At 49.5% G+C, this 15,834-nt stretch overlaps 2 pseudogenes; one reads left to right on the forward strand and one right to left on the reverse strand.

Annotated features, from left to right (window-relative positions):
* Positions 1-1,375: 1,375 nt before the first annotated feature.
* LOC102416981 lies at positions 1,376-2,482 on the forward strand (annotated as a pseudogene).
* Positions 2,483-6,517: 4,035 nt separating this feature from the next.
* Positions 6,518-7,402, reverse strand: LOC102428290 (annotated as a pseudogene).
* Between the last annotated feature and the right edge of the window lie 8,432 nt (positions 7,403-15,834).

The raw sequence follows: 15,834 nt of genomic DNA on the forward strand, positions 1-15,834 counted from the left end.
TAAAAGGTGGCCTACTCAAAGTGAAAGGATTAATGAGGCCTCCTCCGGAGATCCCATTGGATGGGCAATGAGAAGATTACTATGGCCCGAGTATAAAGCGAGGCCCAGGAGGATGTAGGCTGCATTTGAAGGTCAGCTCTCAAGCAGATACTGTCTCTCTGGATCCTGTAGTACCTTCACCTGGAATTGGGATTTTTCTGGTGGAAGGTAAGTCACTTGATTTCTGCTATTTGTGCTTGTGAGCAAAAGAGCTATTTTCCTATTACAAGTTTAAAGAACTGACTATAGTTTTATATTATTTACCATGGAGAAATATGCATCTAAATATCATTCCCTTGAGCTAAAGCAAGTTTTTATTCATTTAAAAATCAATTGACTTATTTAGAGAGAGAGCGGGAGGAATAGAGAGAGATGGAAACATCGATGAGAGTGAAATCAATCAGTAGCCCCCTGCGTGCCCCTTACACAGAATTGAATTCATAATCTGGGCATGTATCCTGAGGGAGTTCATCTGGAGACCTCTTGGATCATGGATCGATGCTCAACCCTGAGCCACACCTGCCATGCTGAAAAACACAGTTTAAAAGTAAAAACTTTTTATTTTTCTTGGGAGAGGGAGAGAGAAACATCAATGTTGAGAGAGACTCATTGATCGGCTGCCTCCTGCATATCCCCCATTGGGGATCAAGCCCACAACCCAGGCATGTGCCCTGACCAGGAGTCGACCATGATCTACTTGTTCATAGGTTGATTCTTAACCATGGAGGCACACTAGCTGGGGCATATATGTACTTTTGAGAAAATTATTTATTTTACTTTTCAAAATTATTATCAACAAGGTATTCATAAGATTAAACTTTAATTTTTTAAGACTCTCCCTGGTGCATTTTTAGATGTGTCCCCTATTTTATTATACTGTGCCTATTTATTTGTACTTTTCACACTTATGTCTTTTCATTTCTAATGGTCTTTTCTAAGAATCAGGTTTTAGAATAATTTCTATTAGGTGTTAGGTGTGTGTGTGTGTGTAATTATTTATGAATATTCTGTGTTCTTGTCTTCTGGTTTAGCTTTTAAACTTCCTTGAGGAAACTTTCCTCTACAGTGGGGTGAGGAGCCATCCAGGCACTCCAGCCTGTGATCCAGGAGAAGCCTCAGAGACTCTAACATTCCAACTGAGGAGACTCACAGTGCTTCAGGCTAAGACCCGCTCCCCCGCCCCCCCCCCACCCCCCGCCCGCCCTCAAAGCGTCTGCTCCTGAGCCATACCTGCCAGGCTGAAAAACACAGTTTAAAAGTAAACACTTTTGGCCTGGAGCACAGAGGCAGGACCCGGAGCTGGAGCGGAGGCGGTGGTGGTGCGTTGGAGGCGGCCATGGCAAAGCAGTACGACTCCTTGGTGTTCCCCTTTTGTGATGAGGTGACCAAATATGAGGTGCTCACTAAGATCGGCCAAGGCACTTTTGGGGAGGTGTTTAAGGCAAAGCATCGCTTGACCGGCCAAAAGGTGGCTCTGAAGAAAGTCCTGATGGAGAAGGAGAAGGAGGGGTTCCCCATCACGGCCTTGCGGGAAATCAAGATCCTCCAGCTTCTAAAACATGAGAATGTGGTCAACTTGATTGAGATCTGTCGAGCCAAAGCTTCCCCCTATAACCACCGCAAAGGCAGTATATACCTGGTGTTCGACTTCTGCGAGCATGAACTTGGTAGGCTGCTGAGCAACAAGTTAGTCAAGTTCACACTGTCTGAGATCAAGAAGGTCATGCAGATGCTGCTCAATGGCCTCTACTACATCCATAGGAACAAGATCCTGCACAGGGACTTGAAGCCAGCTAACGTGCTCATCACCCGAGACGGGGTCCTGAAACTGGCAGACTTTGGGCTGGCCAGGGCCTTCAGTCTGGCCAAGAACAGCCAGCCCAACCGCTATACCAACCGTGTGGTGACACTCTGGTACCGGCCCCCAGAGCTATTGCTCGGGGCGCGGGACTACGGCCCCCCCATTGACCTGTGGGGGGCTGGATGCATCATGGCGGAGATGTGGACCCGCAGCCCTATCATGCAGGGCAACACGGAGCAGCACCAGCTTACCCTCATCAGCCAGCTCTGTGGTTCCATCACCCCTGAGGTGTGGCCAAATGTGCACAAGTACGAGCTGTTTGAGAAACTGGAGCTAGTGAAGGGCCAGAAGCGGAAGGTGAAGGATCGGCTGAAGGCCTATGTGTGCCACCCCTATGCACTGGACCTCATCGACAAGTTGCTGGTGCTGGACCCTGCGCAGCGCATCGACAGCGACGATGCCCTCAACCATGACTTCTTCTGGTCTGACCCCATGCCCTCAGACCTCAAGGGCATGCTCTCCACCCACCAGACATCCATGTTCCAGTACCTGGCACCACCACGCCGGAAGGACAGCCAGATCACCCAGCCTTCCACTCACCAGAGCCGCAATCCCACCAACCCCAACCAGAAGGAGTTCTAGTGTGTCTTCTGAGCGGTGGCGCTGCTGCTGCTTTTCCTGAGGGCTCTGTCTTCTGCTCTGTGACTCGCGCTGTGGAGACAATGGGGCATTTGAGTTTTTTCTCCAGCGCATATTTCGTCTTATCCCCACTTGGGCACTGGGAATGCCATCCGAGTGGACTGGAGTAAAGCTTTGCCTCCATGTCCAGAAAGGCACTGAGGCTGCCTCCCTGGTTCCCTGGCTCTGGAGAATGTCCAGAGCGTCTCCCCTTACCATAGGACAGGGATGAGGTGGGGGAGAGGTGCACCTGACCAGTATCTTTCTAGGTTCCCAGCATGATGGGAGCAGGGACAGGTCCACACCCATCCCCGGTTTTTCTCTTGGCCTAAGCAACTTGCATGGGGGACACCAGCCTGGAACATGGGCTGCTCTTGGCCTGAGCTCAGAGGCGCTGTGGCTGGGAAAAACCTGGTTTCCTCAGCAGGAGAATTTTATCACAGCACCTCCCAGCCAAGCAGCAATCTGGGCTGGCCCTGTTCATAGTCAAGATGCTTTATCTCCTAGGAATGACCCATTTGTTAAGCTGCCAGATGATTCTACTACTATGACAAGCAGGGCTCCCAGTTGCTAGCCAAATGGACCTCCACATTGGTACAGCTGCCCTAGAATGCTGTGGTACCTCTCAGGCATTCTCAGCCCACTCCTAGATGCCATGGACACGGCTGGTTTTGATATCACCTTCAGGATCCCTCCCCTGCCATGGTGTGCCTTGATAAGGAGAACATTCTCAGGTGTTCTAAACTAAATTACAGCAGGAGATAGATAGATAGATAGAACTGTTAGTCTCTTAATGGCTTGGAGCCAACTACCAAAGGACTGCTCACATTCCTGTGGATGTCTTTGGAAGTGTGTATTAATTTCCAGATGACTCATTGTGCAGATTCCTAAGATCCTGGTTCCCACTGGACATGCTGCAGCCACAACTGAGCCCAGCAGCTTCTCTTACTCTGCAGCTCTGACACACCTACACATGGCTCAGGTCTCTGCTCAGGCTGGAACTAGAACTTTACCCAATGAGTCTGTCAGCCAGTACTCTCTTGGAGATGTTTGTAATTTGTTAAATAATATGTTTGTATCGATATTATAGAGAGAGAAGGGGAGAGGGATAGAGAGATAGACACATCTAACCCCAGGAGCTTCCACTTGTTTACATGTGGGCTTTCTGGACCACTGCCCAGCCAGTCACCAGGAGCACGCCTTTCTTCATTCAAATTCTGCTCCTATCCCAGAGCTGGCCTCCTCCTTCTCTCACCCTTTTACCTATAGGTCATGTAAATTTATTTTAGGTTAACTCTTTTTCTCCCCTCCCCCCCACCATCCTATCTAATAATAGACAAATAGGGTAATTAACCGTACCTCCGCCACGCTTCCCATTGGTTAATCAGGGCAATATGCAAATTAACTGCCAACCAAGATGGTGGCCGGCAGCCACGTAGCTGAAGAGAACATGAGGCTTGCTTGCTCCAGTGATGGAGGAAGCCAAGGTTCCCCACCTGCTGCGGCCCAGCTCTGAGCTCCTGAAGCAACAGCTCCAAAAGAAACAATGTTTCAATTATAGAAGCTAAACAAATCCCAGATACCTGCTTTCAGCGAGCCGCGGCCTCAGAGCTGGAGGGAGCAGGATGGCAACAGTGTTTCAATTATAGAAGCCAAACAGACCTCAGATACCTGCTTTCAGCCAGCCACAGCCTCAGAGCTGGAGCCAGGCCTCAGCTATAGAAGGTAAATAAATCCCAGAATAAAAATAAAAAGAAAAAAAGGAGAGGCTGGGAGCTTCAGTTGCCTGCCAGCCTGAAAACAGCCATCAGCCCCACATCCAGGCTGGCCAGGCACCCAAGTGGGACCCCCACCCTGATCCGGGACACCCTTCAGGGCAAACCAGCCAGCCCCCACCTGTGTACCAGGCCTCTATCCTATATAGTAAAAGGGTAATATGCAAACTGACCCTAATAGCAGAAAGACTGGGAATGACTGGTCACTATGACACACACTGACCACCAGGGGGCAGATGTTCAATGCAGGAACTGCCCTCTGGTGGTCAGTGTGCCCCCACATGGGGGAGCTCTACTCAACCACAAGCCTGGCTGATGGCTGCCAGTACAGCGGTGGTGGTGAGAGCCTCTTCTGCCTCCTCAGCAGGGCTAAGGATGTCCAACTGCAGCTTAGGTCTGCTCCCCGCTGGCAAGTGGACATCCCCCGAGGGCTGCTGAACTGCCAGAGGGATGTCTGATTGCCATCTTAGGCCCAATCCCCCGGGGAGGAGGTCTAAGCCAGCAAGTGGTCATCCCCTGAGGGGTCCCAGACTGCGAGAGGGCACAGGCTGGGCTGAGGGACCCCCCCCCCACCAAGTGTACAAATTTTTGTGCACCGGGCCTCTAGTTTGATGTATAAAAAGCTTGCAATACTCTGGGACAATGGGCATGTTGTCTTTTCTACCATGCTGCTGGAAGTTTAGACTCCATGCCTCAAGACAGGACTTATTTTTGGTGAGCATTTTGATTAATAAAACCTTACTTACAAAAAAGACTTTCAGCCATGGAAGTGAAATTTTTTTCATCAGCCTCTAGCCTCCACGATTATTTGGGGGCAACATCAGGTGAGTCTGAGAACCTAGCTGAGTCATATCTGAGCCTCTGAGTCACTGCACATGCTACAGCTACATCTGAGCCCAGGAGCTTTCTCTCTTCTGCAGCTCTGACTCACCTACTCCCAGGCCACTGCTCAGGCCTCTGCTCATACCTGAAACTAGACCATTACCCAATGAGTCTGTCAGTCAGTACTGCCTTAGTACTGTTCATAATTTTTTAAAAAATATGTTTTTTGCCCCACCCTCACAGTTCAGTGTTTGAGCACCTACCCATGAACTTTGTTAATGTAAAAAAAAAAATTGAAACCTGTAAAGAATTTTTGTGAGTTTATTTGTGCCAAACTGTCGACATATGCCGGGAAGCAGAACCTCAATGAATTGAGATAATGCTCCGGAGAATGGAGGGTTACATCTGTATTTATACATTGCAATCGAAGGAAAGTGATGTAGGTGAGTTATTTGAAATTCCTTGGTGATAGATTAAGAAGGTGGGATTAAGCAAATGCGGGGGGGGGGACCTCTGGGATAGGATAAAAAGTGAAATGATGGACATGTGCTTCTCTTACACAGATGGGTACAGGATAGCTTAACATAATTAACAGTTGACAATTAACTTGATAACAGTGACAATGAGGGAATGTCCTGGTGCCATTTGTTGTGCCCTGAGGGGTCCGTGGGTAAAAAGGAAGTTACAAGTTACCCAAACATCTCACAGATATGTTATCTTAGAGGCAAAAAGGCGAATGGGCTCAGTAAGGAACAAAGTTGATCTTTGTCAGGGAAAATATCTGCTTAGGACATGACTACCCACTATAACCTGTTTGTAGTTAAATATTTAATTTTCAGACCATCTTTTGTGGTTATTTTAGGTCTCTGAGTTTGCAAGACTGCCTCGTAGGCCTCCCCTGAGCTTGTCAGGTTAGCATGTGGCTCCTTTCGTCCACAACTTGCAAGTGGTGGTTTGATTCCCAGTCAGGGCACATGCCAGGGTTCAGGGCTTGATTCCCAGGAAGGGGCATGCAGGAGGCAGCCGGTCAATGATTCTCTCTTGTTGATGTTTCAATCTCTCTTTCCCTCTCCCTTCTTCTCTGAATCAATAAAAACATATTAAAACAATAAATAAATAAAACTATGTTTTTATTGATTTTAGAGAGAGAAAGGGAGAAGGCTAGAGAGATATAAACGTCCATTAGAGAGAATCATAGATCGGCTACCTGATCCCATTGGGGATGGAGCCCACAATCCAGACATGTGCCCTGACTGGGAACGGACCGGGGGCCTCTTTAGAAGCCCTGGGCACCGTCATTGCTGGCAGCCTGAGCAGAGCTTCCTCTTTTCCCACCTGAGCGTCTCCTCCCCCACATCCCAGCTCCAGGCCCCCAGGCGATGCCCATGATGATGAAGAAGGTCTAAGAAGGCGGCTTCCGTCTCAGGGTCAGGGGATCGGGCAGCCCCTTGTGCTGCACATGGCACGTGTATCTCTGCTCCTCTTCGGGGGTATCCCCACGGCCGAGGCCGCCCACTTCTGGAAGGTCCCATCTCCCGCAGGCCTGGTCTCCACCAGCTCCATGTCCTGGGTCTGGTCCTCCCCGTCACGCTGCCAGGTCAGGGCGATGTCCGCAGGGTAGAAGCCCAGCGCCCAGCACCTCAGGGTGACCTCAAGGTCAGAGATGGGGCGGTGGGTCCCTTGTGCCTTTGGAGGGTCTGCGCGCTGCAGGGTCTCCTTCCCTTTTTCCAGGTAAACGTGGAGCCACTCCATGCGGGAGCCCTTCAGATAGCTCTTGGGATGCTCAGCGTCACAGGTGATGTGAGCCGCCACGTGGGCCGCGGTCCGGGAGGTCAGGTTCTGGTTCAGGGCGCTGTAGCCGGCGCCATCGTAGGCGTATCGTCCGTATTGTCCGTACCGCGTTGTAGGCGTCCGTCGGTCCCACGTCGCAGCCATACATGACCTGGAAGGTGTGAGACCTGTCCTCGCTCTGGTTGCAGGATGTCCTCACTCGCTAATTCGGTGCGCATCCCTTGAACTTCCCCGGTTCTCTGTCCCAAAACTGCGGGTCCTCCCGCTCCATGCATGGCAGCGGCCTCTACGGCCCACGGCTCCGCCCTCGGACTCGAACCGCACGCACTGACTGTAGTCCATGCAGCCAACGGCGAGGTACCAGGGCTCCCCGCGGCCGGGCGGGGTCACGACGGTGTAAAATACCCCATGGAGTGGGGCCGGCCCAGGTGGGGGTCAGGACCAGCGCCCCCGAGAGCAGCAGGAGGAGGGTGGGGGACTTCATGACCCGCATCCTCGGCGTTGGTGGGACAATCTCTTACTTATGTTTGATTAAAGTTATTATTCCCAGTGTGTATTTGCAGAATAAAGAAAGGTAAAATCCGTACAATGCTTTTTCAAAATTCAGAATGATATAAAAGACACATAGCTGTTAAAAACAAGAAAACAGGGCCATATTGGAGTCGCTCATGCTAAGCATCACCTCACCAAACCAAGACTTAACTTACTAACAGTTTCCCAGGAATGGAAGCCAAGCCATCAATTAGGACTCGCCTGATGAGCCTCAGTCAGGTGATCTGCCTGATGGGCCGCTCTGTCCCCTAAGGCAGCGGTTCTCAACCTGTGGGTCGCGACCCCTTTGGCGGTTGAACAACCCTTTCACAGGGGTCGCCTAAGACCATCCTGCATATCAGATATTTACATTACGATTCATAAGAGTAGCAACATTACAGTTATGAAGTAGCAACGAAAATAATGTTATGGTTGGGTCACAACCTGAGGAACTGTATTTAAAGGACCAGAAGGTTGAGAACCACTGCGCCTAAGGGAAGGTAACCTTGCAATAACCCACCCAGGTGTTGCCTCTGTGACTTCCTGCTTCTGCTCCTTTCTGCCTGGAAAGGCCTTTCCTTTTGCACAGCTCCTCGGAGCTCCTTCCCAGCTGCTACACTGCATGCTGCCTGATCTGAATCCTTTGAATTTTAAAATGACCTTAGTTTATCTTTTGATAACCTAAAACAAAGTGATTCAGAAAAGTTACCAGTAAAAGGACAAGCAAAACTCTGTGTTGCAAATACAAACAGAAAGCAGGAGTTATGGGGCTAAAATCAGACAAATTAGAATTGAGGCTGAAAGGCAAGTATCACCATGAAAATATGGCCGTCATTGAATACTCACGCAACATTGATAAGGATAGATTTCGGAAAATAAAACAGGTTAAAAGAAACAGATTAAAAATAGGATATGTTTATGTGATATTGTGATTTATAATAGGTATATACTGTATATTGGGTCTTCATCCCTATTTCTGGCACAGAGCTCCTAAAACCCTTGGGAATTCCTAAGAGATGAGAGCTACACAGGTCTTTTTTGTTATATTAATGAGGTGACTTTCAGAATGCCCCTTGGAAACCAAAAGATGGGAACTAGTCCCCCAGAAACCAACCTTGTGATGAGAGGGTTGCAAGCCCCAACCCACACCCCAACCCCATCTCCTGGGAGGAAAGAGGGGCTGGAGAGCCAATCAATTCCACTGGCCAGTGACTTAATTATTCATGACTATGGAACAAAACCTCCCTAAAACCCAAAAAGGACAGCGTTTGGGGAGCTTTCTGATTGGTGAAGAAATGGAGGAGTTGGGAGTGTGTGTGGTGATGCTCCTCACCTGGCCCCACGCCTTGCTCTGTGCACCTCTCCATCTGGCTGTTCCTGAGCAGTAACTGTTAGGTCTGATCCAATTGTGGAAATCAACACCCCCTCCCGGGGACCTGACCTTTAGCCCACTTCACAAAGGACTTTCCTTTTGCTTAGACCACATTCCACTTGCTAAGACCATTATCTCTCCCTCAGGACCCGCCCAGGGAATGCTCCACCCAGAAAAAGCCTCCCTAGAGTCCTTTAAAATCTCTGACTCCCTGACCCTGGGTGTTGGCCCCAATTTGGGGCTCAGCCTATCTGGTTTTCCAGATGACCTCATAAATTCATAATTCTCTACCCCTTTTGGCTTCTTGTATTCCTCCTTTGGCGACCCTCACAATAACTTTATATAATAAACCGGTAACATGGTAAGTGAAATGTTCTCTGAATTCTGTGAGGTGTTCTAACAAATTAATAAAACCCAAGCAGGTGGCCAGGAACCCCTGATTTATAGCCAATGGGTCAAAAGTTCCTGAGCTTGTGACTGGCATCTGAAGGGCGTGGTCGGGTGGGGGCGATGGCAATTTTGTAGGACTGAGCCCTGTATTTGTGAGATCTGATGCTGTCTCCAGGAATGTAGTATCAGAACTGAGCTGAACTGTGGGATAACCTGCTGGTGCCCTGAGCATTGTTGGTGTCGATGTGAGGACAAACCTTGGCCACACATTGGAATTGGATGTTCAGAGGTCTCTTTTACTTCGTGTTGTGCAAGACAAAAAACAACAACATATAAAATAGACAAGCTTAAGGATACAGAAAGCTTAAACAATAAGAATAAGGTAGAATTTATGTACCTGGTAATAGAATGCTCCCCTTTGTAATGTGCCAATGATCTGATCAATCACAAAATTAATAGTATAACTAGTATTAGGCTGAAGAGAAAACATTCATAAATTCCAAAGCAGAGAAAAAAATCAGGCTTCTTAATTTCCATGCAATAAAAGTAGACATTATTGTTAAAAATCAGAAACTACGGAAGTCTTTGTTTTTGGAAAGTTAAACATTTTCAATGGACTGACTTGTAGGTTACAGGAACAGACATAGATTGCAGGAAACAGGGAACCAGGAAATTTGTTAACTCTATGAACTCTGGAGCCATACCCCCTGGTTTTGAATTCCAGTTTAACTTATACCAGTTTGTGTGACCTTAGCAAATTACTTAAATTCTAGGTGACTCAGTTTCCTCAACTGTAAAATAGGTATAGTAATCGCATCAACCTCATATGATTAGTATGACAGTTCTATGATCTAATATTTGTAAAGCGCTAAAATGGATGTCTAAAACATAATAAGCATTATGGAAATGTTTTTAGATTTCAAAACGAATGAAATACACATAACAATAGATGTGATCAGTTAAAATAGGATTGAGGAAAATTTTCAATCTTATCAATGAAATTAACTGGATTAAGCTTCTGTCTCATAAAATCAGGAAAAAACAAAGTTACCTAAAGTAGCAGGAAGAAATTAATAAAAACATGCAGAAATTACTGAGCTAGATAAATTATAAAATAATATAACTGGGAAATAAACAAAAAGCTCAAATAATATAGATACTTTTCTAGAAAAAATGAACTGAACCTGATTTCAGAAGTTAAAAAACTTCTGCCCTAACCGGTTTGGCTCAGTGGATAGAGCGTTGGCCTGCGGACTGAAGGGTCCCAGATTGGATTCTGGAACTGGGCGCCTTTGTCCGCCCCCTGCCAGTGATCGGAGAAGCCAAGTGATCCTGTCTCCTGCAGCAACGCAGGCCAGGACCCAGAAGACCCAGCAGCCGGTCTTGCTTTGAGGCCAGAACCGCCCACTAGCGGTGCGGGGCTGCAAGGCAAGGCCAGCCCCCAGAAGGCCCAGCAGCAGGTCTTGCCCTGAGGCCAGGGAACCACCCACCAGCAGGTCTGGGGCTGCAAGGCAAGGCCCGCCCCCAGAAGGCCCAGCTACTTTAAAAACAGAATGATCTCCTTTTGAACCATCTGTTTAGATTCAGGATTAGTAAAACAGTATGGAACTAATGAAATACAGTATAGGAATTAGGAAGTGCGACACTGATGGTTCTGGGCATGTGAAGGGTGAGGGACAGAAGAGTACACACGGTCTTCCCTTCAGTTCTGCCGGAGAGATGAGCTCCGAGGGCCCAAGCTGCTCCATGCCCAGAGGAGGTGGGTGTGGTCAGTGGCTCTGTTTCAGAACTTCCTGCCAAGCAGAGACCTTACCCAACCCACAGGAACCTTTTTACTCCAGAAAACAGAAACAACCAGTTCCCAATGGGCATGGGAAAACCAGTGTCCCCTCCTGTGCACGGTGTCCTGATGGGGTGATGGGGGAGGTGGGCGAGGGGAGCAGTGCAGAGTTGTTAGGCAGTTGGAGTGGGAGTGGAAAGGCCATGAAATGTCCACAGTCCTGGCTGTGCCCAAGGCCTGGGCTGCTCCTCCAGGCTCTGGCTGAGGGATTAGGGCTGATTCTCTCGGGAACGGAATATTTAATGGGTGGAAGATTTACAGGCTCAGGGTGGGCCGTATGTTAGTTTGGGGCAAATCCCTCAGCATTCCTGCTGCCAAGCCCTCAAAGGAATGAGGCAGAGGCACCCCTCACCCCCAAGACCCCTTCATGGACATTTTAGCATCTACATGATTTTTAATTCCTTCAGGGAGACTTTCTATCCTGCAGTCCCATCCCACCCCACTGTTGCTGTTTGTCTGCCAGCTGGGTCGAGCATCAAGGGGAAGAGGGGATAATACTCACTGAAAGACTACTGATCCTACCAGGAAAGCAACCTATTTACTGTACTGTTGTAAATATCATACCCTTTATATCCTGTATATTGACTTTTAAATAAAGTGAACTGTCTTAGAAAAAAAAGAGAAAAAAAAAGGCAAGGCAGGGAGGGACCCAGAAGACCCAGAAGCCGCCTGATATGGTAGTAACTCTATCAGTGAGCACTCTGAAAGTCAGTGGCAGAAATGCACCAATTAAAGGACAGATTATGAGGGTGAATCAAAAACAAAACCCACTTTAAACATAAAGACACATATAGATTAAAAGTAAATGAATTAAGCTGCAGCCTGTTTTGCTCAGTGGATAGAGCATCAGCCCGTGGACTGAAGGGTCCCAGGTTCGATTCCAGTCAAGGGCATGTACCTCAGTTGCTGGCTTGATCCCCAGTCCCTATCAAAGCATGTGCAGGAGGCAACCAATCAATGTGTCTCTCCCTTTCCCTTCACTCTCTCTAAAATTCAATGGAAAAATATCCTTGGGTGAAGATTAACAAAAACAAAGTAAATGGATTAAGTAACATTAAAGAGATTATAAAAAATATATTCCAAATTCTGTTAGTTGTATAATGGTTATGTTTAAATTATTAACAGCTAAGAAATTGGGTGAAGGGTACATATAATATGCTGTAGTATTTTATAGTTTTTTTTACATGTATGAGATTATTTCAAATTAAAATATTAAAAAATTAAAAATTAACAAAATATTAATTGAAATGTATCTGCACTACATGAAAAATCTCCTAATTGCTTCTAGCATAATTTATTAAATTGTGCTAAAATTTACAAGGGTTCAATTAAAAATATCTTAATTCTAAATGATATAATATTAAATATACAATAGTGCAGTGATAAGCACTAATCTGAAAATAAAAATTTAAAGAATTGAATTTAAAGAAGGGATTAGCCAAAGAAAATATATGCATAACCCAGGGACACAGACAACAGTATGGTGGTGGCCAGAGAGAAGTGGGGGGCAAGAGTTGGGTAGAGGGGGCTAAAGGGGGAAATAGGGACATCCTATATCCTATCTAATAATAGACAAACATGGTAATTAACTGTACCTCTGACACGCTTCCCATTGGCTAATCAGGGCAATATGCAAATTAACTGCCAACCAAGATGGCGGCTGGCAGCCACGCAGCTGAAGCGAACATGAGGCTTGCTTGCTCCAGTGATGGAGGAAGCCAAGGTTCCCCGCCTGCCGCTGCCAGCCTCTGAGTTGCACTCTAAGCAACTATGTTGCAATTATAGAAGCTAAACAATCCCCAGAAACCTGCTTTCAGCCAGCCGGGCCTCAGAGCTGGAGTTGCAACAGTGTTTAAATTATAGAAGCCAAACAAAGCCCAGATACCTCCTTTCAGCAGCCGAGGTCTCAGAACTGGAGCCGAGTCTCAGAGCTAAAGCCAGCTCTCAGCTCCAGTGACAGCCATAGAAGGTAAATAAATCCCAGAATTTTTTTTTAAAAAAAAGGAGAGGCTGGGAGCTTCAGTCACCTGCCAGCCTGAAAACAGCCCTCAGCCCCTCACCCAGACTGGCCAGGTACCCCAGTGGGGACCCCCACCCTGAAGGGGGTGTGACCAGCTGCAAACAGACATCATCCCCTCATCCAGGCTGGCCAGGCACCCAAGCGGGACCCCCACCCTGATCCAGGACACCCTTCAGGGCAAACCAGCCAGCCCCCACCCATGCACCAGGCCTCTATTCTATATAGTAAAAGGGTAATATGCCTCCCAGCACCGGGATCAGCGGAGCCATGAGGCCTCCCGGCACTGGGATCAGCGGAGCCACGAGGCCTCCTAGCACCGGGATCAGCAGAGCCATGAGACCTCCCAAACCCGGGATCAGCAGAGCCACGAGGCCTCACGACCTTGGATCAGCAGAGCCGGGAGGCCTCACTGCCCCGGTGTCAAGCGGAGCCGCGAGGCCTCCCAGCACTGGGATCAGCGGAGCTGTGAGGCCTCCTGGCCCCTGGAGCAGCATGACAGGGGGCAGTGCCCAAACCCCCTGATCGCCCTGAGGCTCTGTGTGTGACAGGAGATGGGGCCACAACCTCCCTATCTGCCCTGCTCTGTCGTGACAGGGGGAAGGAGCCCCAACCCCCTGATCGGCCCTGCTCTGTGCATGACAGGGGGGAGCTCCCCAACCCCCTGATCGGCCCTGCTCTGTATGTGACAGGGGGTGGCGCTGCAACCTCCCCATCAACCCTGCCTTGAGTGTGACAGGAGGTGGCGCCCCAACCCCCCAATCGGCCCTACCCTGAGCATGACTGGGGGTGGCATCGCAACCTCCCGATCCGCCTTGCTCTGTGTATGACAGGGGGCGGTGCCCCAACTCCCCAATCGGCCCTGCTCTGAGCCCGACCAGAGGCTGCGGGACAGGCACCTAGGGATTGGGCCTGCCCTCTGCCACCCAGGAGTGGGCCTAAGCCAGCAGGTCGTTATCTCCCGAGGGGTCCCAGACTGTGAGAGGGCACAAGTGGGGCTGAGGGACACCCCACACCAGTGCACAAATTTTTGTGCACTGGGCCTCTAGTAATAATAATAAAAGGCTAATATGCACATTGACTGAATGGCAGAATGGCCGGTTGCTTTGATGCGCACTGGCCACCAGGGGGCAGATGGCCAATGCAGGAGCTGCCCCCTGGTGGTCAGTGCACTTCCATATGGGAAGTGCCGCTTAACCAGAAGCTGGCTCATGACTGGCCAGCGCAGTGGTGCTAGCAGAAGCCTCTCTCACCTCCGTGGCAGCACTAAGAATGTCCAACTAACGGTTAATACCCGATCCATTGGGGGCCTAAGCCTTTCTCGGACATCCCCCGAAGGCTTCCTGGCTGCCAGAATGATGTCTGACTGCAAGCTTAGGCCTGATCCCCCGGGGAGTGGGCCTAAGTCGACAGGTGGACATCTCCCAAGGGGTCCTGGACTGTGAATGGGTGCAGGCCAGGCTGAGGAGACCCCCCCCCCCCGAGTGCACAAATTTTTGTGCACCGGGCCTCTAGTCCTATCTAATAAAAGAGAAACATGGTAATTAGCCGTACATCTGCTACCCTTCCCATTGGCTAATCAGGGCGATATGCAAATTAACTGCCAGCCAAGATGGCGGCCTGCAGCCATGCACTGAAGCGAACAGGGAGGCTTGCTTGCTCCAGTGACGGCGGACTCCAACGTTCCCCACCTGACTTGCCGGCCTCTCAGCTGCAACTCTAAGCAACTATGTTGCAAATATAGAAGCTAAACAAAACCCCAGAAACCTGCTTTAGTCAGCCTGGCTTCAGCCAGCCGAACCGCAACATTGTATCAAATACAGAAGGTAAACAAAGGCCAGAAACCTGCTTTCAGCAGCCAAGGCCTCAGAGCTAAAGCTGGCCCAGAATAAAAAAAGAAAAAAAGAAAAAAAAGAGCGGATGGGAGCTTCAGTCACCCGCCAGCCTGAAAATGGCCCTCAGCCCCTCAGCCAGACTGGCCAGGCACCCCAGTGGGGACCCCCACCCTGATCCAGGACACCCTTCAGGGCAAACCAGCTGGCCCCCACCTGTGCACCAGGCCTCTATTCTATATAGTAAAAGGGTAATATGCCTCCCGGCACCGGGATCAGGGTGACAGGGGGCAGCGCCCAAACCCCCCGATCACCCTGTGGCTCTGTGTGGGACAGGGGGCGCCCCAACCCCCCCTCCGCCCTGCTCTGTGTGTGATGGGGGGGTAGAGCCATAACCTCCCCATTGGCCCTGCCCTGAGTGTGACAGTTGCAGCGCCCCAACCCCCTGATCGGCCCTGCTCTGTGTGTGACAGGGGACAACACCCAACCCCCTGATGGGCCCTGCTCTGTGCGTGACAGGGGGTGGTGCCGCAACCTCCCCATCAACCCTGCCTTGAGTGTGACAGGGGGCGGTGCCCCAACCCCCCAATAGGCCCTACCTTGAGCGTGACTAGAAGTGGCATAGCAACCTCCTGATCCATCCTGCTCTGTGCATGACAGGGGGCGGCGCCCCAACTCCCCAATCGGCCCTGCTCTGAGCCCCACCAGGGGCTGCACCTAGGGATTGGGCCTGCCCTCTGCCACCCGGGAGCAGGCCTAAGCCAGCAGTTTTTTATCTAGCGAGGGGTCCCAGTCTGTGAGAGGGCACAGGCCGGACTGAGGGACCCCTTTGTCAAAACCCAAACACACAAGTTATAGAGCCCCAGGCCTCTAGTTTTCTATATATTTAGCCAAGTGTTCTAGATAGTCCTCGATACAACGAAACAATGATTCAACCGTCTCTGTA

This window comes from Myotis lucifugus, unplaced genomic scaffold (genome assembly GCF_000147115.1).
Source record: "Myotis lucifugus unplaced genomic scaffold, Myoluc2.0 scaffold_106, whole genome shotgun sequence".
Classification (NCBI taxonomy): Eukaryota; Metazoa; Chordata; class Mammalia; order Chiroptera; family Vespertilionidae; genus Myotis; species Myotis lucifugus.